Source organism: Peromyscus californicus, unplaced genomic scaffold (assembly GCF_007827085.1).
Source record: "Peromyscus californicus insignis strain IS unplaced genomic scaffold, ASM782708v3 Scaffold_13__1_contigs__length_99412109, whole genome shotgun sequence".
Classification (NCBI taxonomy): domain Eukaryota; kingdom Metazoa; phylum Chordata; class Mammalia; order Rodentia; family Cricetidae; genus Peromyscus; species Peromyscus californicus.
Genome location: NW_026294424.1, coordinates 73,880,173 through 73,905,758, shown reverse-complemented (window position 1 = coordinate 73,905,758; position 25,586 = coordinate 73,880,173).

The following is a 25,586-nucleotide window of genomic DNA, read 5'->3' as shown; positions in this document are numbered from 1 at the left end:
TAGGGTCTTCACTTTAAGGTCACTGGACAGAACCCAACTCTATGGAGGTGCAGTTACCCTGTGATTAACTGACCAAGTCTATTCATACACACAGGTAATCAAATTTCTTCTTCACTGTTAATTCTAGTTTGTGGCTCCAAGAATTAATGTTCCAGCTAAGTTGATCACAACAGTGACAACTTTACTGCTTATCTTTTGGAACAAGAATTATTTTCCCTGAAAAATAAAATTTTTTTGAGGTGTTAGGAAAAGTCAATGATTTTCTTTTTGTTTGTTTTCTTGGAATTTTTCTTGTGAAAAGCTAACTGATGTTATGTCAGAGCCATAACTGGTTGCCTTTATTTTTTTTTTATTTCAGTGATGTGTGTGTCCAGATGTTTACTAAGACTCTCAACATAAATATCCATGGCTACTTAGTTTAACAGAGTGCTAGTATTTTCATTCATACATTCAGTGTGGGTGACCATTTGTGGCTGATACAGCCAATTAAATTATATACAGTCACTCTGTGTGACTACTTCAAGATTTCACACAGAAGCTAATTTTTTTTTTTTTTAGGCTCTGAGATGTTATGTGTTTTAGCAGCTATCACCAGCACCCAAGTGAAAATTTCAATATAATCAGATTAGAGCCAGGTGGACAGAATCTTAAATTAGGTCTCTCTCAAATGTTCTCAACATGCAGGAGCACTTGTCTTAGACAGTGCCCATCCCTTTGAGATGAACTTGTCCCATGATGCCATATCTTTTCTTTGATTATATTACATTATGGCACTGGAGATGTTGAAGATATAATTAAGCTTCCCAATCAGTGATTTGGAGTTAATCAAAAGAGAGAAAGGTCAGAAACACTGCAGGTAAGAAAGTTCTTTCTATTGACCTTGAAAGAGCAGAGCCCTGTTCCAAAGTACATACCTATGAGACTACCGGTGAGATAAGGATGCTCTCCAAGACTGTGGTAGAGTATTCTTCAGTAAATGCCTGCAGAAATTGTGATACTTCAGTACTATGACCATTGAACCTGAAATATTTGAACAGCTGGAAATGTTGGAAGACAACATTGAGCCTCAAAGGAAAATACATTTCTGGTTGACAGGTGGAATCTAGCCTGGTAAAAATCACTAAGGACATATTTAGGCTAACCCGTATTTGATTTTTGAGCCATGAAAACTGTGATATAATTAGTACATGTTGTTTCACACCTCCATGTGTTATGACAATTTTTGAGTCATAGAAAATAATACAAAAGCTTGGGGGGAGGGAACAAAAACACAATACAAAAGGTTTTTAATTTAACCATTAACCCTCCAGGAAACACAGGGTTTAGAATTCATAGACTTGTTCCATTTTTGCTCCTTTAATCATCTTAAAATAAATGCATTGGCTTATGTGGGGAATACATACTCAGGTTTTTTTTTTTTTTAACCAACTTCAGTGGGGTTTGGTTTTCCTTGTAGACAAGCATTCAAGCATTAGCAGCCCTAAACCCATTATCTTGATATGTGATGAGTTTTGACACTAGTCTGTTGAACTGTACAATAAGTGTTTATGAGATACGTATGTTTTGTATGCATTATAAACTATACTTTTTCCATTTTGGTGTTTTTTTTTCTTTAATTTTTATCTTAAATGAGCTTTTTCATATGGTGTTTTTTGATTATGGTTTCTGCTCCTTCCTCCTCTCACATCCTACCCACCTTCCCACCCATCTAACTCCATGCCTTCTTTCTTTCTCTCTTTAGAAAATGGACAGTCAAAACAAACAAATTAGAATTTAAAAGTAAAGCACAAAACAAAAACAAAGAAAAATCATGCATATACATACACACAAAACCATAAAAGCACAAAATCAGAAACCATAATATATAAGCAAAACATCAATGAGTTAAAAAAATTACCCAAACAAGTGAATATGAAACAAAAAATGTCGGCAAACAATACCAATGAGGTTATTTTGTGTTAGCTGTCTTCTGCTGGGCATAAGTCCTACCCTTAAGTGTGGCTGATACACTCAGACACCATTGGAAAGAACAATTTTTTTCCTTTGCAAGTGGTTGCTAATTGGAGATAGCAATTTTTTTTATTATTTAACATTTTTCATCTTACATACCAAACACTGTTCCCCCTCCTTCCCCTTCTCCTTTTCCTGCTGTCTCCCCCAATCCCAACCCCATTCGCTTTTCATAGGTGATAAGGTCTCCCTTGGGTATTCAACACAGGCTGGCCTACCAAGTTGGGGCAGGACCAAGCCCTCCCCCCTGCATCAAGGGTGGGTATGACGTCACACCTTAGGAAATGGGCTCTAAAAAGTCAGTTCATGTGCCCGGGATGAGTCTTGGTCCCATTGTCAGGGGATCCACAAGCAGATCAAGCCACACAACTGTTGCCCTCATTCAGAGGACATAATGAGGTCCCATGTAGGCTCTACAACTGTCAGTCCAGAATCCGTGAGCTCCCACTAGCTTGGATCAGCTGTCTCTGTGGTTTTTCCCATCATGGTCTTGACCCTCCCTTGCTCCTATAATCCTTCCTTCCTCTCTTCAACTGAACTCCAGGGTCTTGGCCAAGTGCTTGGCTCTGGGTCTCTGCATCTGCTTCCATCAGTCACTGGATATAGGTTCTATGATGACAATTAGAGTAGTCGCCAATGTGAGTACAGAGGGAGGCTAGTTCAAGCACCCTCTCTACCATTGCTATGAGTCTTAGCTGGGGACATCCTTGTGGGTTCCTGGGAATTTCCCTTGCATCAGATTTCTCCCTAACCCCATAATGGTTCATTATGTCAAAATGTTTCTTTCCTTACTCTCCCTCTCTGTCCATCCTCCAACTCGGTCATCTCTAACCCTTATGTCCATCCCACCTCCTCCCTTCTACTCCCCATTCCCAGTTAACCCGGGAGATCTTAACCCTTTCCCCTTCTTGGGGTGATTCATATGTGTCCCTCTTAGGTCCTCCTCTTTACCTAACTTCTCTGGGGTTGTGGATTGTAACCTGTTTATCCTTTGCTTTGCATCTAATATTCACTTAAGAGAGAGTGGCTGGGTTGGCTGCCACAGTCCTCTCTAGGTGGCCTGCAGAATACCTTCTCTCATCAAAGAGGCTAGAACTTAGGAATGAAGGCTCCATGTAGGCACCAGCTTGACTTTTCCATGGTCTATGAGTTATGTGAATGTTGTCCTCAGCAATGGGACCCACTGTCAGTTTGTGGAGAACAACCTTTGTCTTAGTAACAGCCTGAGCTGGTTGTGGGTTGCTATGGAGTCTAATCAGGCAGCAACTAAATTGAATACAACAAGGTACCACCACTGGAAGCTCTGCCTGTCCACAAGAGATGGTCTGTTGAGATGCCATATCTCCCATTAAAAGGATTCCTCATTAGGATATTTTTCATAGATTCCAGGAAATTTCCACTGCTTTAGGTTCACACTCCACCTCCCAAAGGCCTGCAATTCCAGCTGTCTCTCCCTGCACTCTTTCCCTCCATCCCATCTCCCCCACCACATGATCCCAACTCCCATCCCCACTCACCCCCAGTATGACCATAGAATCTATTCTATTTCTCTCTCTCAAAGAGACCCATGCATCACTACTAAACCCCTTCCCTTTATATAACCTCTCTGCATCTATGGATTGTAGCTTAATTATCATTTATTTCATAGCTAATATCCACTTATAAGTGAATATGTGCCATATTTATCTTTCTGGGTTTTGGGTTGCCTCACTCAGGTTAATTTTTTCTAGTTCCATCCATTTGCTGGCAAATCTCCTCATGTCAATTTTTAAACAGCTGATTAATACTCTATTGTATAAATGTACTATATTTATTTATCAATTTTTCTGTTGAGGGACATCTAGGTTATTTCTAGTTTCTGGCTATAATGAATAAAGTTGCAGTAAACATATTTGAGCAATGTACTTATAGTAGGATGGAGCATTCTTTGGGTAAATGCCCAAGAGGGGTATAGCTGGGTCTTGAAGTAGATGGATTCCCATCTTTCTAAGGAACCACCATATTCATTTACATAGTAGTTGTACAAGTTTGCCCTCATATCAGTTGTGGAGGAGCGTTCCCCTTACTTCACATTATGGCCAGCATGAGCTGTCACTTGCTTTGTTGATCTTAGTCATTCTGATGGGTGATGGGTGTAAGATGGAATCTCAAAGTGGTGTTGATTTGCATTTACCTGATGGCTAAGAATAGTGAACATTTCTTTAAGTGTTTTTCAGCCATTTGAGCTTCCTCTACTGATAATATCTGTTTAGATCTCTATGCTGTTTTTAATTGGATTACTTGGGTTTTAATATCTAGTTTTTAAGTTCTTTATATATTTTGGAAATCAATAGTCCTCTGTCAGATGTGGAGTTTGTAAAAAATCTTTTTCTATTTTGTAGGCTGTTGCTTTGTTTGATTGATGGTATTTTTCCTCATAATTTTAGCTGGAAAAATAAGAAAAATGGATGATATCAAGGGGATACAAATTGGAAAAGAGTCAAAGTATTGTTATTTGTGGATGATATGATAGTATACATAAGTTACCCCAAAAAACCCGCCAGGGAACTCCTACAGCTGATAAATGCCTTAAGTAAAGTAGTTGGTTACAAGATTAACTTTAAAAATTGAATAGCCCTCTTATTTACAAATGACAACTGGACTGATAAAGAAATTAAGGAAACAATACTTTTCATAATAGCATCAAATAATGTTAAAATATCTTAAGGTAACTCTAGCCAGGCAAGTGAAAGACTTGTATGATAAAAATTTCAAGTCTTTGAAGAAATAAATTGAAGATATCAGAAAATGGAAAGTTCTCCTATGCTGATGGATCATGTAGGATTAACATAGTAAGAACGGCCATCTTACCAAAAGCAATCTACAGATTCAAAGCAATCCTCATCAAAATTTTAACACAATTCTTTACAGACCTTGAGAGGATAAACCTCAACTTCATATGGAAAAAAAAACCCAAGATAGCCAAACCAATCCTGAACAATAAAAGAACTGCTAGATGTCTTACCATTCCCATTTTCAAGTTGTACTACAGAGCTATAGTAATACAAACTGCATGGTATTGGCATAAATTGGACATTTTGATCAATGGAATTGAATTGAAGACCCAGACATAAATCCACATACCTAAGGACACCTGATTTTTGATAAAGAATCCAGAAACATACACTGGAACAATGATAGCATCTTTAGCAAATTGTCCTGGTCAAACTGGGTGTCTGCATGTAGAAGAATGAAAATAGATTCATATCTATCACCCTGCACAAAACTTAAGTCCAAGTGGATCAAAGACCTCAACATAAATCCAGACACACTGGACCTGATACAAGAGAAACTGGGGGAGTAACCTTGATTGAATTGGCACAGGAGATGACTTTCTGAGCAGAACACCAATAGCACAGGCACTTAGATCAACAATTAATAAACGGAACCTCACAAGAACAAAAAGCTCCTGTAAGGCCTAAATTTTATTTTCAGCAACTATTCAGAATTTGATATCTTTAAATTATCAAGTAAATTTTCAAAATTCTAAGTTTCTTATGCAAAATGTCCTTAGAATGAGACTATGGTCATAATGAACAAAACTAAATGATACTTTTTGTAACTAATTAGACTTTTCTGTTGAAGTTCTTACTCTTCTGTGATAGAGTATACACGCTTGCCTGATACAGACATGCACACATACATTTGGTTCATGATTTAAAAAAAAAACAACAGATAATGTACTTGAACTTTTATTTTAGAACTTCCAACTTAATCAAAAATTGAAAATTATTTATATTTTCTTATTTGTATCACGACTCATGTTTATTTTAATATGTACATTAACATAAAAATATTTTTTATTTTCAGACAGAGTCTCCTATACCTTTGTTGAGCCTTGTAATGCTGAAAGAATCTTCAATTTCATGTCTTTTTACCATCCACAATGCTAAGATTCCAGCGATGTGCTGTTACAGGAGGTTTTCTGTGGTAAGGTCTCCATCAACAGAGTAGCCCAGCATCTGGATGGGGGCATTGGACTGTTTAGATTACCATGTGTGTTAGTCATATTTAATTTACATGGCAAAATGCCTGACATAGATAAAAGGAGAAAATACTTATTTTGGCTTCTAGATTCAGAAGTATTAGTTCCTGGTTGGTTGTCACCATTGCTTTGAGGCTGAAGCAAGACAGAACATTATGGTAGAGAGGGTGTGAAGGTACAGAATTGAGAAGGAGTGATTGAGAGGGAGAGAGAGAGAAAAAAAAGAGGGACACTCTCTCTCTCTCTCTCTCTCTCTCTCTCTCTCTCTCTCTCACACACACACACACACACACACACACACACACACACACACGTAATCGAGTGGGATGTGCTAAGGACAAGGTTTATCCTTCATCTTTTTATTGAGTCCCCACAATAATTTACTCCTCTAACTAGGCCTATATAACAGCAATTCCTTTCTATCACAAGTCCCTCAGGAACTACGTCCTACATTAGTTCACGGCCCTCAGGTTCCAATCATCTCTTAGTGACTGGATCTGTGAGTTTGGCATCAAAACTTCAATACATGAGCCTTTGGGGGTTCACTTCATATCCAAACTGTAATACCATATGTTCATTTTTACTTTCCATGCTTAACATTTAAAGATAGGAAATCAGAAACAGAGACAAAGAGCTGACTTGAAATGAATATTGTCATAATATTTTTTATTAAGTAGGGAGCCATTTTAGGTGTATCCACAAAATCCCAAATAAGCATTCAGCACTACTTTAAACTGCTTGTTTATAATATTGTTTTTCTGAATATGCTATCTGACTTAGTGTTTTCTTTATGCCACTTTTCTCTTGTAACTTAAGACTCCTCAATTCCCCGAAGGGGACTTGTTGAAATTATTGTCTTAGCTATAATCACCTTCTGCTTCCCAGTGTGAGTCAAATTCCTTCAATATAACTTGTCTGTTTCAAATTATCTTTCCATCCACTTCATGGCAAAGTTTAGTCTGAAATCTTCCTTACGTCCATCACACCTAAAATGCAGACTCTTCATTTGGCTCTTTCCTGTTCCTGCGGTTGACCTCTCCTCTCTCTTGTTAACTGTTTGTTGCACCTGGAGTGCATGAATTCTTTAGCTTCTAAGGGATCCTGTGAGCCTCTCTTGCTTTACCTCTTTTTATTTGTTCGCCTTTTTCTACTTGATTACACTGTGAGCCAGGGTGTCAGCATGTCTGCTACAGTGTCTCATCTCGGTCTTGTGTTTATCTGTTTCATTGGGTCTCCTAGAGCCCTTCCCTGGGAACGGTGATGGAGTCTAAGATAGGCAGCTAAGGTATTTTCCACGATCAGCCCGATGTGATTTCTGTTGTTGCCATATTCCCATTTGCCTCTCCCATAAAGTTTGTTTTCTGAGGACCTGAAATTTGTGAATTTAGTGATTAGTGTGGATGAGAGACAAGAAAATATTTGTGGATTTAGTAAATAAATACCCTTGATGCCTTCTTTTTCCTGAAATAATATTAAATGTAAGTACCACCCCTTCGTTTTTAGTATAGAAAAGCCAATAACGTAAAATTCTGATATCATACATTGTCCTGAACTAAAAGGCAGTTTCTTGTTCTGAAAATAATTACTGATATATATTGTTCATGTACGCCATACATATCTCTGTGTGTGAATACTTAAGCTGCTCACAATTAAATTCATACTATAGCATTTTCACTATTGTTCCTTATATTTCTTTCTCCTTTCACATACAAATAGATTTGGAACAAAATAATTTAGTTAAGTTTGCAACCAGCAAAATAATTATTTTTTCAAAGGGAAAATAGGGTAAAGTAAGTTCATGGAGAAATATTATATTGAAATTTCCCATAGGCAAACACTGAATTATTGTCCCTACACTTCCCATTATTAGGAGTATACTCTATGCTTAAGTGTTTGTGTTGCTGACTACTATTTTAAGGAATCTCCTTTTCCAAAGAAATGATAGCTAAGTGACTTTCTTAGATGCATTCTCTGGTAAGGGACAGTACGTATTAATCAGTAAAGTAAAAGCTTAACTTATAAATGCTTTCTGTCTGAATAAAATATTTGCTATAAAATGAATAAAATTTTCTCACAGATCAGAACTCATGGAATTTCCCATTGGAACATAGACCAGAATAGTTCTCTATACCATCCTCTTTTGTCATTAATGTCTTACTCAGTCAGACATTTGATATTAATTTCCTGTCCAGTTTTATTTAAAGTTGATAAAATAGACATACACATTGTCTCATCCAGTTATATATGATACAAATATCAGTGCTTTCACTGTCGATGTATGTATGGGGTTTTGTAAGTACTTTTATCTTGGTAACATATCTTTTGAATTGCAATGTGAATTGCAAAGACTATCTCATCAAGTAATCTCACATGAAAATACATAGAGCTTTTTTGGATGTCAAAATTAATACAATTAATATAATCATAAAGAATTGCTTACTCAAATATTGTGATTACTGCTAAAAAATTTTGTAATGATCAGAATGGAATATTTACACATTTATGACTATTCATGTGCATCCCAAGAATAAAGGATTGGAAATGCTATTCATTCTACAATGCAAAAAAACCCTGCTGAAATAAATTATGCCAGTGCAATAGTGCTATTGTTCTACAATAACAGTAAATGAAATGAGTAACGTACTTCTTGAATATTTATAATGTAAGTTATCCAGTACAATGTAGTGTTCCAATTGCTTTATATTCATTGGCTAACTTAAGCTTTACAAATATTAAATGGAACTTATTATTTTCCCGCATTTTTTTTTTGCTTGAAGAAATAGAAGAAGTACTACATACAAGGAAGTATTTCATACCTGAGACACAAGATGGCTAAATTTGGCCTTTTTCTCTCAGGGGGTTTAAGAAATTAGCAGCTTCTGACCTTGCAACTGTTTGCTTTATTCAGGAGTAGTTAGTATGGCCTGCGATTGCTTTATTTGTTCATTAAATATTCCTGTAAATAACCTAAGTAATTCATTGAACAAGGCTCATCAAACTAATATTATATATCCATTTTCTACTCTTTGTTCTGGGACATTGTCCTTAAGGCCATGTGTACACATGTCTGGTTAAATGAGTGTAATATGTGTTTAACTGTGGAGATTCTGGTTAATTGATGCTAGTTCATAGCAATATAACAAATTAAAAAAACAAAAATAATAATTGATAAGAGCTCATGAATAAAATGATTATAAATTATTTGCTTAGTATTCACAGGTTGGCAAATGTTTCTACAATTCAATATTTGCCTTAACTATTAAATATATATTTAAATAAATATTAAATTAATATATAACATATATTATATTAATATATTATATGAATACATTAATGTTGTATATATGCATTGCATAAGAATTAACCCCATAGACACAGTATTTGACTGCTTGGTGATTAGGGAGTAGTGCTACTTGAGAGGGATTACAAAGTGTAGCCTTGTTGGAGTAAGTGTGGTCCTATTGGAGGAAGTATATCACTGGTGGTGGGCTTTGAAGTTTCAAGGGCCCAAACCAGGCCCAGTGGCTCTCTTTCTTCCTGTTTCCTGCAGATCTAAATGTAGAATTCTCTGCTCCTTCTCCAGCACCATGTTTTCTTGTTTGCTGCCATGTTTCCTGTCATGATTCCCACCATGCTGATGACAGACTAAATTTCTAAAACTGTAAGTAAACCCTAATTAAATGCTTTCCATATATATAATCTTGAAAGAGAAGGAGCTTAGGTCCTCAGGAATTGCAGTACAGGAACCACTTTGGTAGAATCAAGTATTATAATTTCCAACCCTTAGCAACATACTTGAATCCTAAAGTCAGCATTTAAACTGGGTTTAGCCCAGGGTTTATTCTTTTGGTCACAGCCAAACTTACAACTGCATGTGCAGTCATTTACTGCTGGATGAAGTCTTCTTGTCTGAGGGTGGGATGTCAAGCTCAGGAGAAGGGAAAGTTGGAAAAACAGTCTGCATCATCCAGCAAACTTACAAGATCCGTCAAGGGAGGCCATTGCTGATGCCTCACCACTTTCCAGCTCTTTGCTGTGACTTTCTGTTTTCTCATTGGTTAAAGAAAGCGACAGAGCCATGTTGAATATCAGTGGGAAGTAGGTACCCAAGGTCACTGGGAGAGAGACATGTGGAGAAACTTGACAGCATTACAATAATCCACCAGTTATTAAAAGACAAATCCCCTCCATCCTGGTGGGTTATACAATGGTTATTTCAAAAGGCACATTGATTTAAAAGGAAATTCAGGAAAGAAATCTTTCAATGGTTATGGAGAAAGAATTATATAATAGAAACAACAGCAAAAACCAGTAACAAAGTTTAAAGAGGTTCTATAGAATTTTTTTCCAAAGAATTGCTTTTTAAAGGGCTGGATTTTGTCATAAAAATACTTGGAAGACACCGACATTCTTGTCTTAACATAGTCCTGCAATTTGTATAGTATTGTGCATCATGGTTAACTGTGGCACCTTGATTTCTCAGACATCTGGACAGATGTTCTAGTGTGTTTATGAGGATGTTTCTGGATGAGTTCATAGTTGAGTTCATAGGCTGGTTACTAAATTGTGTGGTGAGGATTTATACAATTATTTGGAGACCTGAATATAACAAAATTGAAATTCTTCTTGTTTCAGTGCTGATTTGACATATCAGTCTTTTTGGGTTTTCAGCACCTTATGTGTATTCCAGCCTTTTATGGGGAGGGATTTCCAGCATTTAATGCATATTTAAGACGTCTTAGTCTGTGTAGTCATGTGAGGTAAGTTCCTTATATTATTTGCCTCCAAGGTATCACCAGCTCCCTATACTTCCTTGTACATCCTATGGGTGCCATTTCTCAGAAAAATCATAAACCAACATGACCCATATTATTGTGCTATCATCTCCAGGATAATATGGAATTGAAAATTAAAACCCATTGTTGATTAGTTTGAGTTTGTTAATCATGTTTTATAAATCGTGTCTTTACTGACTTTTATTTGTTTAGTTTAGAAATTACAGAGATATGTGTTTTTTTTTTTCTATGATGGGTAAAGATCTAATTTTAATTTTACCATTTTTCCATTTTGAAGTACTATTACTAATTGCACGTAATTTTATTTATCTTAAAACCTCATCATTTATATTGAAACCCAGTGCTGGGGAAATTGCCAGGAATCCCCAAGGATGCATCAGGCTTGGACTACTAGAAATAGTGGAGAGGGTATCTGAACTGAACTGGCTTACCCCAGTGATCAGACTGGTGAATACCCTGACTGTCATCACAGAGTTTTTCTCCAGTGACTGATGGAAGCAGATTCAGAGATCCACAACCAAACACCAGGCAGAGCTCCAGAAGTCCAGTCAAAGAGAGAGAAGAGGGATTCTATGAGCAAGTGCATCAGGATCATGATGGGGAAACCTGCAGAGACGACCAAACCAAACTATTGGGAACTCATGAAAATTGGATCAATGGCTGTGGAGCCTGCATGGAACTGGACTAGGCCCTCTGCATGGTGAGACAATTGTGTAGCTTGATCTGCTTGGGAGGCCCCCTGGCGGTAGGATCAGAATCCCTCCCTGGTGCATGAGTGGGCTTTTTGGAACCTACTACCAATGATGGGACACATTGTTCAGGCTTGAGGCAAGGGGAAGGGCTTGGACTTGCCTCTACTAGATGTTCCTCCCCGTGGAAGGCCCTTGCCTTCTTGTGGGGAGGACTGGGTGGGGGTAGGTTGGGAAGGGGAGGCTGGGGGGAATGGGAAGAGGGAAGAGGGAGATCTTTGATTGGTATGTAAAATAAATGAAAATTTTTTCTTAATAAAAAAACTCATCATTTAATATAATATCTTTTTCAAAATGACTGATTTCCTTGATTTCTGTCTTGCATCTTCCAAGAACTGTGACAACTATTCACAAAGGAAAAATTAATTTTCTCCAGGAGAATCTCACTGGGTATACAAACCACACTCAAGGGAGAACCCATGCCCAGCATTAGATGGTCAGCCCAAAACGAACTCAGTTGCATTTTTGGAGGTTTTGTTTTTTGTCTCATAGTGATTGATTTGATTTTTTGTTTTTTGTTTTTACCTTAATTGTCTTTTGCTTATTTATTATGGTTTCTGATTTTGTGTTTTTGTGGATTTTGCATGTATGTGTGCATGGTGTGTGTGTATCTGCATGGTATATGTTTTTTTCTCATGCTTTCTATTTGCCTTTTTTTTTCTTTTCTGTGTTTGTCTGTCTGTTTTCTGTTTTGCTCTGGTTTATCTTTTCATTGGACTATTTGCTTTCTAAAGAAAGAGAGAAAGGAGGTATGGAATTGGATGGATGGGAGGTAGAGAGGATCTGAGAGGAGATTAGGGAATGCTAAATATGAATAGAACGTGCTATAGGAAAATCAATTATTTTCAATAAAGCTGCTTTTTTCTAGATGCTGAATTATCTTGAAATCTTGAGAAATTATTCATCAATTTTTGTCTATCAAAATTATAACTATTCTTATATGACTCTGTGAACTTTAATCCACAAAAACCCCTTTCCATGTAGTATATGTTAACCACTAGGGAAACCCATATTTCAGTGAAAACATGTTGTAAAATACTTGGCAAACAATGGAAACGTCAATAGGAAGTATAATTTAAGTTTTTTTGTTAGCATGGTGAAACTTTGGCTTGACAAACTTTTTATACACAGCTTTGCTTTTTGTGAGTATGGAACATCTCAGGGCAAACAGAAAAGGCAGGATGTGCTTATTCTAGACATGAATCTCGAGCACAGCAAGCTTTCACTGAGTGAATATGTCAAAGCCACATTTTTTACAAAATGATGCTTATTGGAGATCTTGAAAGGAATTTGGTCTGTAAAGTAAAAGAATAAAATAAATAATGTTAATAATAATGCTGCATTATTCCATTTAGTTACAAAGTAATTTTGCATCTCCTGTCTCATTTATAAAAAAAAAAAAAAAAATTCCAGGGACAAAATCCAGCACACCTGAAATGGCCACATGGTCACAGATGCCAGGTTATACTGATGGGCAGATGCACTGAAAAAGGAACAGGGGAGGAGTTCTTGCTTTGTGCCAAGGGTACAGAGGACACACACTTCCTGGTTACGAACACAAGTCTGGCAAACAGCAATGGACAACGGCAAAACCAATTATAACAAAATGTCAAAAGCAAAATTATTGCTTCTGTCTACATTTTTTTCCTAGTCCCTCTATTAACTCAAAATTGCAAAAATACCCAGAATTCCAACAAACATTAAAAATAATGCAACTTAGACCTGTGGTGTCTTGGTAATTTTTTTTTTTTTTGGCTTTTATACATGCTGCTTCCCTCCCCTAAGATTTAAGTTATTATCAACTAACTACTTCATATGCATTATCAGCTCCTGATTTACCTAATTCACCTAATTCCTGTACTCTCCTTCCAGTTAGATTATAATAAGTACAGGCTGCTGGCTTTTGCTGTTTCTCTTTTAGTATTTGGAGGAGGCGCATTTGGGAAGTACTTAGATGAGGTGGTAAGGATACAGCCCCATGATGACATTAGTGGCTTTATGAAAAGAAAGCCTGGAAAGATCAGCCTTGTTCTGTATCACTATCTGACCTCTTCTTGCCATATTGTGATGAAGACCACAAGTGGCCAAGCAGACACCAGTGCCATATTACTGCCCTTCACAGCATTGGAACTGTGAGTCAAGTAAACCCCAGGCCTTGTTTTGTGTCTCTGGCACATGAGTACAGAAAAGAGGCTAAAGCCAGAATTATCTACAGATCTCTGGCCACTTTTGTCAGTTTGGGGAAGGCAAGGATTATAAATCACCATCACAAAGCAGTTCAAGATCAAGAAACAGAAAACCATGCAGGGTGGTGAGAGGGTGTTGTGCCTTTCAAGATGGATGTTTGCCAGCATGATGAAGAGGCACAGAGGGAGAGCACATAAGCAAGCCACGGACGGACACGAGACTGGGCAGCACCCAGGAAGATCACTTAGGCCAATAAAGTGTGAGGACTACAAGTAGTCGGTTCCTTGGCTGCTGTGACTGGCTAGCACCAGAATGACAATGGTTTTGGAGAAGCTGCTGAAAGTGAGAATTAGACAAAGCGACGAACCAGAAAAGAGTCGTCATAAAACCCCATGTTCACCCAGAGGTAGTCCAAGTTAGGTCATCATGGAATGCTTGATTAGTCCTTTTCTATGCCCAAACTGCATCCAACAGGAAGCATTACTTTCCTTCTAAGAGGAAGATGAGGCAAAGTAGACAAACAGCACATACCTACATCTTGAGAAAGTTGTTTCCTCACTCTAAATTTCTAGATTGTTGGCTCTACACTGGACCAGGAAAATTAAACTATGATGAAGCAGTTTTGGAGCATTCCTAGCTCTCTAATCCCCAGGTTCCCACCCAAATGAGACTCAGTAGTCATGTGTTATTTAAAATGGGAGCAACAACTGCCACCAGGTGGCACCAAATAGGCTCAGAGGGCTAGAGGCATTCAGGCTGTCAGCTTATTGACCAGGCAGAAACACCCCAGGCCTATTATTCATGTAACAGTGTGACCCTCAGCATTGTGCAGAAATGAACTTTCAGATTCTCCACTGTATTTTCAAACAGAAGGAAAAATAAAAACCAAAGCTTGGAGAAGAAAGATGAATGTGAGATCATTTGATCATTTGATTCTGCTTCCTCACTAATGCTGAGGCAAGATTGGTTTCATAGGTGTAGCGAGTGTAGATTCCTGTCTTTATCAAGTTATTTCTGCAAATGGTATCACAAAACTTGTGAGATGAAAAAGATGGGTAAGAAGTGATGTAAAAGCCACTTTCCTCACGTATTTCCTAAGTACTGATTGTGTAAAAATTGGACAGTTAATGGTACTATCAGCAGGAAACACTGGGGATTTTGCTATTTGTCTTGTGTTATGCTGTTTAGGATTGTATTGTTGGATATTTGCTGAAATAACATTTGTTTTGAAATGTGTAAAATTGCTGGTATTTGTCTGTTGCACAGACAAAAAAAAGTGAATGACCTCTACCTACAGATAATTATTGGAAATGTAAAAACTGGCAACCCAAGAGATCAATCTTAATTCTTTTTTTGTTGGTGTTGATTCTGTTTATTACTGTACTGCATTTTAGTATATATGAAATTAACCTACTTGCATACAGATCTTAATGAGTAATAGTTGAATATGCCAAAATTCAATTTCATCTGAACCTCTGTGTCTCTGTCTTCTTCATGAAACGGAGTTTAATCTCTACTGGATGACATAGCTTTCTCATTTTTTTGTGATTACACATTTTCTATGACCTGCTAGTGGCTACTACTTTTGACTCTTGCTATAAAATTCACTTTGCCTGTGTAATATACCTCCTAAAAAACCTTATCCCTAGTCTACATAGTTGTTTTTGTTTCAGAATTACCTTCAGAAGGTTTCTGTGTTGAAGCAAATCTTAATATGCCTAAAGTTGTTCAGCTATGTTTTTAGCAAGTGTTGTGACTTTCTCAATCCATTATTGACTGGGCTTTGGGTGGCTAGACCAGTATTCTAGTTAAGAGTGGGACCTGAGAATTATGTCTGCACCAAGAAATCACTGGTGGAATTCCTTAAAAAAATCTCATCTCTCATAGTTTTATATTAAACAAATCTGAGCTAGGACTGAAGCCTCTAATCCTTTTGGGGAAAGTGTAAACATGAGCAGTGCAGACCCTTCCTTTGAGCATCTTTAGGAAGGAGAAGATACTTCTTTACATTCTAAGATGATTTTCAGTTTGTTATTTTATATTTCTAAAGCATGAAGGCCCATTTGCTGGAATTAACTGTTTTGCTATCTATCCCTATTCTGCTCCATAGTTGCTCATTTCTTCCTTTGTAATATACTTATTATTAATTAATGAAATTTGCCTATGGGATAGAAATGGACATACTGAGAATTCCTCTACCCTGTATTGTATTGGTTCCTGACTTACTATACTTTACAGATATATGTGCCCATAGGACATGCGTGTTTTATATCCCATATACTAGTAATGTGCACACCAGAAATTATTTTAATGCTTAATAGTTATATTTTGATTTTCTCAATTTCAAAGTAAATGGAGAAATGGTGGCATAATCAATAGTAAAAGTAGGTGTTTCTAAATATTATTCCAAATTTTGTTGGGCATTTTATGAACCTGTTAATTTTATAACATATAACATAATTCCTATTGGATTTTCTGTCAGAGAATATTATTTGAATGGTTCCTGCCTTCTAATATTTGTTAAAATTTTAAATCTTGGTAGCTTCAGAACCCAAATCTTAATTCCTAGTAGTTTCGGATGCTTAAATTTAAAAAAAAAAAAAGTGTTGTAAATTAAGGGAAATATCTCATTACACATATTAGTTGAAGCAATATGCAAATATGATTTAAATTATATTATCAAAATTCACAAATACTGAAATATCTTCTGAACTTGAATCAGAATCGTAAGATGAAACAAAAGATATAATGGTGAGGACAGGCTATAGAACTAAAGCAAACAGAATAAGGCCCTAAGAATCAGATTCAGTTGCTTAAGGAAATAGTAAAGTTTTGTTTCTGGATGATGAAGGTTGGGATGGAAGAATGATGACTTAGTTTGTAAAAGCAGCTACTGCTCATCCATAAAAATTCCTCGGGCTTTGGATCCCTTTCTAAGTAAAATTAGGTAAAGGATAATACTGGTACCCAAGTATTTTGTGATCCTTTGTGTGTAGATTGGCCTTGGTGTCCTTGTCTCTTGTGAATCATTTTTTTAGAGGAATGCCCCACACTTTTGGGATCTGAATTTGTCCACAGTGCAAATAAATATCAAAAAAATTAAGGCCCAGATTCACCAGACTATAATTCTCTTCCTCAGATATACATACATACATACATATATTCACATACATGCATACATAGAGAGGGAGAGAGGAAGGGAAGGAGGCTGAAAGGAAGGGAGACAGAGATCCTCCATTGAGAAGTCACCCTTCTTCCTCTCTAGTTGCTGTATAGGTCAGGGTGAAGCTACTCTCAATGGGCTTTTATCTATTATCATGTCCTTGCTTGGACTTCTGTTTCTGTATCACATTTTCAGGTTCTTCCCTCAGAACGACTACTAATCAGCTTCTTTCGTTTATGGTTATTGCTTAAGTCACTTTCCTTCCAAGTCTCATCTATCATTTGTATCTCTGGTACTCAATCTTTGACACTGGAAAAATTCAAAGGAAAAGACAAAAGCCGTTGCCCTTGGCCAATCGAAAGGGAGTCAGGTTCAGATCTCTGAATCTGGAGAACAGCAGTTGAACATGGGTCAGTCGGTCCTGAGAGACAGGCAAGTGCCATTCCAAAGGGCCGGGTGGTGGTGGCACACACCTTTAATCCCAGCACTCAGAAGGCAGAGATCCATTCGGATCTCTGTGAGTTCAAAGCCACACTGGAAATAGCCAGGCATGGTGACTCACACCTTTAATCCCAGGAAGTGGTGGCAGAAAGCAGAAAGGTATATAAGGCGTGGAAACCAGGAACTAGGCTGGTTAAGCTTTTAGGCTTTTGAGCAACGGTTCAGCTGAGATTCATTCTGGATGAGGACTCTGAAGCTTCCAGTCTGAGGAAACAGGATCAGCCGAGGAATTGGCAAGGTGAAGTAGCTGTGGCTTGTTCTGCTTCTCTGATCTTTCAGCATTCACCCCAATACCTGGCTCCAGGATTGTTTCTATTAATAAGGCCTTTTAAGATCTATGCTACACTGACTGATGTTAAAAATCTCATCATGCCTGATGTAAGAAGCATGGATAGTGGAGGCTGGGAGATATCCAGGAAGAAGTGAGCAGAACAGGCAGGCTATTCTAAAAATCTGAACTGCATAACAAGATATCCACTGCTTATAACTTTTCTAATCTGAGGTTATTTGCATGGATGATATTGCTATAAATGATGACTCAATGAAGCATAAAAAGAAAACAATAAATTCTATTTCCCTTTGTGAACCCAGAAGTCAGAAGTAAATTGTTCTTCAGCATTGTTTAATTTGTGGATTAACAGAAACCACAGTAACATTTTAGAAATGAATTTCCATTTTGGAGGATGTGCATAAGGTTTTGAACTGAGAAAGTAACACATCAAAAATGTATGGTTTTGGACTCCAACCAGCTTTGCATTTTCTATTAATTTTCATTCTATTCTTAGAAAAATAATGGGCACTTTCATGGACATATGTCTTTAGTAGAATGTCTTTCCATTGTCCTTCACTTCTAGAAAAGAGATTGAAATTATTTGAGAGTTCCTAGATTGACTACTTTAAAAACTGAGCACATTTAATTTTTTTTCTGAAGATATATAGAACTAGTTTCAGGGGCAAGAATGTTAATTCACTTTATTTTCTGAGAATAAGAATATTACAAGCACTTTAAAACTTTGAGTATAATTTTCCACCTATGATAAATTCACTTCAGAATGCCTTCCTCACCTACAAGGTCAGGACGTTAGTGCTCATTACGAACTATGTATGTTCACATCTTGAAAATTGATCAGAAAACCAATCAGTTGCTTGAACTCAAAGAAAAACATATATTAAAAGATGTTCAGCTACCTTTTCTCCTCATTCAGCAACCCAGAAACACCTTTCTCATCAGCTATCATTCTTTCAAAATGGAAAGATCCTATAATTAATGAGGTATGGTCAGGTCAATAGATCAGGAGACAATTTCCAATGAAATGTTAGTTGTTCTGTGTTTCAAAGAAGAAAGCCATACTCTGCTGTGAGGCAGATTTTTGTGTTTGTGAAACCATTTAGTATGAGAAGAGATTGTACTCTGTTCTCTGGGGAGTGGGAAGCATGACTGAGCTCAATAAAGTAGGGACTGCCTTCTGGGTGTGTGCTTTAGATTAGATGCTCCAGGTGGGATCACACTCTCTACAGAAATTACATTGTCCATATATGTGAACATCTTAGGGTCTTTCTAAAAGACTAATAAAGCACCAGAAAATACAGGAAACAAAAATTATTTGGAACATGGCAAACAAAAGGAAAAAAAGCAGAGAATATGTGTTCCTATGCTGGAAGAAAAGATAAAAACAAGAAACAGTTGTAGATGAATAAAGAGAAAAGAAAGATACCAGAATGAAAGTAGAAAAAAAGATGAATGAAGGCGACAAAGGACAGTGATTTCTTTCAGATTGGAATTAATTTGATATTCTAATAATATTTTACATGCCTTTGTAAACTGTTTTCATTCTGATATGGATCAACTCATTTAACAGTGGAGATAAATGTAAGTGACTGATCCCTTCCACAAGCAAATAGTGGAGTCTTCTAGTAGCCAAGAATTGATACTGGGGTTCAGGTAGAAGGTCCCTTGAATCCATATAAATTTTGTAGCTTTTAAATGCAGCCTCAGAAGATAGAGGAAGTACAAGCTACTTAGTAAGAGTAGTCCTACCATGAGTTCCAGGTTTCATCAAGAGACCAAGACTCAAAAGAACGAGATAGAGAAGTGATTGGAAAAGACTCTTGGTGTCAGCCTCAGGAATCAACAAGCCCATGACCTCCCCAGAAAACATGAAAGCAGAAAAGAAAAATGTAGACCATGACAGGGGCTTAGGAGAGAAAGACCTCTTTTGTTGTGGAGTAGACTATTAAGGAACCAGAAGAAAAACCATATATATATATATATATATATATATATATATATATATATATATATATATATATATATATATATTTAGTTGCTAGTTTCTCTTTCCTCTTTTTCCATCTCTTATTGGGCCAAGGTATGCATTGGTTTGAGTTAAATACTATTTCATCACGTTGTTCACTCAAATTTTTTCAGATGTCACACCTTGCTTTCCAAGAGTTCATTTTGGGTTTCAATTTCTTTTGAAACTTTTGCCGCTGTAGACAAAATTCTCCAAACATTGACATTTCTGCATTCTTTCCTAATCTGAAATCTCAGTCTCCTTCCCCTCTGCTTAAGTGCTTATGCAACAGATTAGACACAGCAGGCAATAGAACTTGGACAACTGAAGAAACCAAGCAGCAAACTCTAAAACACTCAACGTAGATTCCGTAGATCCCCAGGCCTTGATTAATGACTGCCAGCTTCTATATAAACATATGTACATATATTTACATATATGTTTGGTGATGTGGATGGAAGCAGAACCCATCGCCTCACATACAGTCAGCTATTGAGCTATATCTCAGCCAAATTTCCATTAATTTCAATCTTCAGGATCAGCCAGAGGAAGTTAAATATGCCTTCTAATCAATCATACAGCATCCCGCCTCATGGGAGCCCATATTTAACTTCTGTACCCTAAAACTCTATTCAAAACACATTAAGTCTTTGCCTCTTCCCTCACTCTTTTCCTTAACCTCTACTTTCTTTTCTTTCCTCCTATGAAGATTTTCTACCTCACTCCCTGAATATTGGTGTCTACAAAGACAAAGTGACAGTAGTACAATATCCAAGAAAAAGCACTAAATAAATAGCCCCTGTTAGTTCTCACTAGTGCTGTTAAATTTCGCTGAGACTATGTGCTTGTCCTCTCATTATTCTTCTTCACAATTCTTATTTATGGTAAGGTAAGTGGTATCTTTTATTGTCTTTTTTTAAAAGGAGAGCAATATTTTTATCAGACAGAGAAAAACACAATTGAAAATGTAACCTGAGGTTGGTCTAGGCTCCTTATGACTTTTTTATCCTTACATGATTTCTGACATATTATAACTTCATCACCAATGATAGAACTAGAACTTCTAACCTTCCATCATTATTAAAATATGTTTATATAATCTATGGGGAGTAGTAGAGATGATATAGATTTGTTTTTTTTTCATTTGCAAATCTATTTGACCTTATATAATTCATCTTATTGCTCTGGGTTCAGTATTCTAATCTTTTACTAAGACTTATTTTGTCCATGTATTGTAGATCAATTTCAAGAGTTGCTGAAAATTTTATACACATTTAGATAAGAGAAAAATACCTTCCCTCATTAAATTGTATTTAAATACACAAAAAATAAAACTTATGCCAGTTTTAAGTATTAATTTCAGTAGTCTGAAGTTCATTTACAGTTTTGTTTAGTCAAATTCAAGAACGCTTTACATTTTGTATGACTAAGTACCTGTCCCATGGAAAAACAACTCATGTTCTCTGGGAATATCTGAAAATTAATTGACAACAAAGAAGAAAATTTTGGTAGTTTTTAACACTCTTATGGGATGAGAAATAGCTTTACTTTGGTTTCATTGGCCATATATTTATTTTTAATCCTTTATACCGACTCTCCCCCTTCTTGCCTCCTCCCTCCCTACTTCACCATCTTGATATATTATTGCTTACCAAATTAGGAGTTCCAAAAGAAGAGCATGTATCCTTCAGATGAAATGTTTGGTGGCTTCCTTGTACTCTGAGACAAGCTGTAGATCTAAAATATGCTCCTGGAACTTGGAAGCTCTGCTTTATCCATCACATAATGTTTGTTTCTATTAGCTGCAATAATCTCACTGATGTCTTAGAACATGGAGAGAGGCCATGATAGCCTCACAATTCTTTTTAGATATGCATGCTGTAAAGATTATATGTCTTGTTTACTTAGAAATATTTTTAAAAAATTGAGGTTTTGCATTTCTTGTGAATTCAACATTTTTTTAAAAATTTTCTTTAAGAATTTCATACCTGAGTACCTTATTTATATCATTTCCACTTCTTCTACCCCTGCAACTCCTCCTGTACCTTCCACTCCCTCTCAATTTCATGATCTTGTCTTCTTTATTGTTGTTACATTTAGTGCTGCTCATATGCTTAGGTGTTTGGGGCTGACCACTTGGAATGAAATAACCTGTTTAGGTGCATCCCTGGAAAAGACTGAATATCCCTCTCAGAAGCCTCCATTTTTATAGATCGAAATATAGGAGTGGAGCTTTGTGAAATTTCCTCCATCTACTTTGTCATGTCAATTGATGTTGTCATTGTGTTAGTGTTGCTTTAGGTGACCACCGTATTTTTGAGATTTTTTTTAATTTTTAAAAATTCATTTTGCAAACCAACCACAGATTCACACTCTGATCCCTCCTTCTGCTCCCCCATTCACTTCCTTCCCCCACCTCACATCCCCTCTTCCAACAGGGTAAGTTCTCCCATGGGGCGACAGCTATGCTTGGAACATTCAGTTGAGGAAGGACCAAGCTCCTCCCTGCTTCGTTAGGGGTGAGCAAGGTATCCAACCCTAGGTAATGGGATTCAGAAACTGGTTCATGCATCAGGAATAGCTCCTGATCATGCTGCCAGGGACCCCCCAAACAGACCCAGCTACACAACTGTCTCCCATGTGTAGAAGGTCTAGTCCAGTCCCATGCAGGTTCCATGGCTGTTGGTCTAAAGTTCCTGAGTTCCTTTGAGCTTGGTTCAGTTGTCTCTGTAGATTTCCCCATCATGATCCCCCTGCTCATGTAATCCCTCTTCCCTCTTTTCAGCTGGACTTCTGGAGCTCAGCCTGGTGCTTTGCTGTGGATCTCTGCATCTGCTTCCATCAGTTACTGGATGAAGGCTCTATGATGACAGTTAGGGCATTCATCAATCTGTTTACCAGGGAAGAACAGTTCAGGCACCCTCTCCACTGTCACTAGTAGTCTAATCTGGGGTCATCTTTGTGGGTTCCTGGAAATTTCTCTAGCTCCAGGTTTCTTCCTTACCCCATGTTTCCCTGTATCAAGTTATCTCTTTTATTGCTCTCCCACTCCATTCCTCCCCCAGCTCAACCATCCCATTCTCTCATATTCTTATCCCCCATCCCCTTCCCTCATTGTACTCCCTTATCCATAGTTTACTCAGGAGATCTCCTCTGTTTCCTCTTCTCAAGGTTATCCGTACATCCCTCTCAGGGTCCTCCTTGTTTTCTAGCTTCTCTGAAGCTGTGGGTGATACTCTGATTATTCTTTGCTTAATACCTAGTATTAACTTATGAATCAGTACATGCCATGTTTGTCTTTCTGAGTCTGGGTTATATCACTCAGGATGATATTTTCTAGTTCCATCCATTTTCCCTCAAATTTCATGATATCATTGATTTTTACAGCTTGGTATTGGCATAAAATCTGACATGTGGACCAATGGAATGAAACTGAAGATCCTGACATTAATTCACACACCTTGGAACATTTGATTTTTGACAAAAAAGCCAAAACTGTACAATAGAAAAAAGAAAGCATCGTCAACAAATGGTGCTGGCATAACTAGATGTCAACATTCAGAAGACTGCAAATAGATCCACATCTATCACCATGCACAAAACTCAAATCCAAGTGAATCAAAGACCTCAACCTAAATCCAGCTATCCTTAACCTGATAGAGGAGAAAGTAGGAAGTAGCCTAGAATACATTGGCACAGGAGACCCCTTCCTAAATATAACACCAGTTGCACAGACACTGAGAGCAACAATTAATAAATGGGACCTAATGAAACTGAGAAGCTTCTGTAAGGCAAATGACACAGTCAATAAGACAAAAATGACAGCCTACAGAATGGGAAAAGGTCTTCACCAACCCCACATCTGACAAAGGGCTGATCTCCAAAATACATTAAAAAAAAAACTCAAGAAAATAGACATCAATATACCAAACAATCTAATTAAAACATGGGCTACAGAGCTAAACAGAGAATTCTCAACAGAAGAATCCCAAGTGGCCAAAAGACATTTAAGGAATTGCTCAACATCCTTAGTCATCATGGAAATGCAAAACGTCCATCCCATTCTCTCATGTTCTCATCCCCCATCCCCTTCCCTCATTGTGTTCCCTTATCCACAGTTTACTCAGGAGATCTCCTGTTTCCCCTTCCCAAGGTGATCCTTACATCCCTCTTAGGGTCCTCCTTGTTTCCTAGCTTCTCTGAAGCTGTGGGTGGTATAACAACTCTGACATACCATCTTACATCTGTCAGAAAGCTAAGATAAAAAACACTCACTGTTGACAGTTTATGTTGGAGAGGATGTGAAACAAGGGGAACACTCCTCCACTGTTGGTAGGAGTGCAAACTTGCACAGCCACTTTGGAAATCAGTATTGTGGTTTCTCAGAAAATTGGGAATCAATCTACCTTGAGACCCAATGATACCACTCTTGGGCATATACCCAAGGGATGCTCAATCATACCACAAGGACACTTGCTCAACTATGTTCATAGCAACATTATTCATAATAGCTAGAACCTGGAAGCAACTCAGATGCCCCTCAATAGAAGAATGGATAAAGAAAAGGTGGCACATATACACAATGGAGTATTACTCAGCTCTCAGCTGTAAAAAAACAATGATGTAACATGAATCTTAAAAGGTCTTATTAATAGAAAACCTGGAGCCAGATGTTGGGGTGAAAGCTGAAAGATCAGAGAAGCAAGCCACAGCCAACCTCACCTTGCCAACTCTTCAGCCAATCCTGTTTCCACAAATCCTCAGACTGAAAGCCTCTGAGTCCCCACCCCTGAGGGTCTCAGTTGAATTGCTCTTAGTTCCTGTCTCCTCATGCCTTATATACCATACTCCACCCAGTCATGTCACTTACTGGGATTAAAGTTATGTGTAATTTCCAAGCAAAGGCATGAGATCTCAAGTGCCGGGATTAGAGGCGTGTGTCACCCCACCTTTGTTCCCAGTGTGGCCTTGAACTCACAGAAATCCAGACTGATCTCTGCATCCTGAGTGATAGGATTAAAGGTGTATGCCACCATTGTCTAGCCTGTATGTCTAATCTAGTGGCTGGCTCTGTCCTCTGATCCCCAGATAAGTTTATCAGGGTACCCAATATATTTGGGTACATCATATATGACCATACAATGATATTTTTGAGATTTCATGGATGTACCTTTCCTGTTTAAAGACACTATCTTGTAGCAAATGTCTTGGTCCTCAGACTCTTGCAATCATTTCATCTTCTGTCCTGTGATTTTTTTTTCAGATCTACTAAGTTATTTTATGCTTTCCATGATCAGTTGTTCTTTGCATTTTGACCAGTTGAGAATTTCAGTAATGGTCTCTGTCTGCAGCAAAAAGAAGTTATTTCTGTTTTTTGTTTTGATAGTGACAGACAAAATATCTACAGCTATAAAATGTAAATTAGAATTTGATTTGAAATTATTGTTGTTTAGGAAAGTGACAATATTAGGTTCTCCTCTAGAGGCATGATTTCACTAGCAATGGGTAATCAGCTAGGTTTACAGTACTAGGCATTAATCCTCCCCTACTGAGTAGACCTTAAGTCCAATTGGCTGTGTGTGTGTGTGTGTGTGTGTGTGTGTGTGTGTGTGTGTTTTAATCTCCCAAAATATAAATGCTACTATTGCATTCTTGGGGACATCTCGCTGTGCTGGTCATTGATGTGGTTCATGGGCTTTACAGGAGGGCAGGACTATTGATTGCTTTCCCCTTGGCAGCTTACAGAGCCCCTCAGATCCTGTGAAAGCTCATCCTCTGGGAAGAGGTTTCTGGTTTAATTAGATAATCATATTTCAATATTATCTTTAAAAGAAACACTTCACTATCCCATTATACATTACC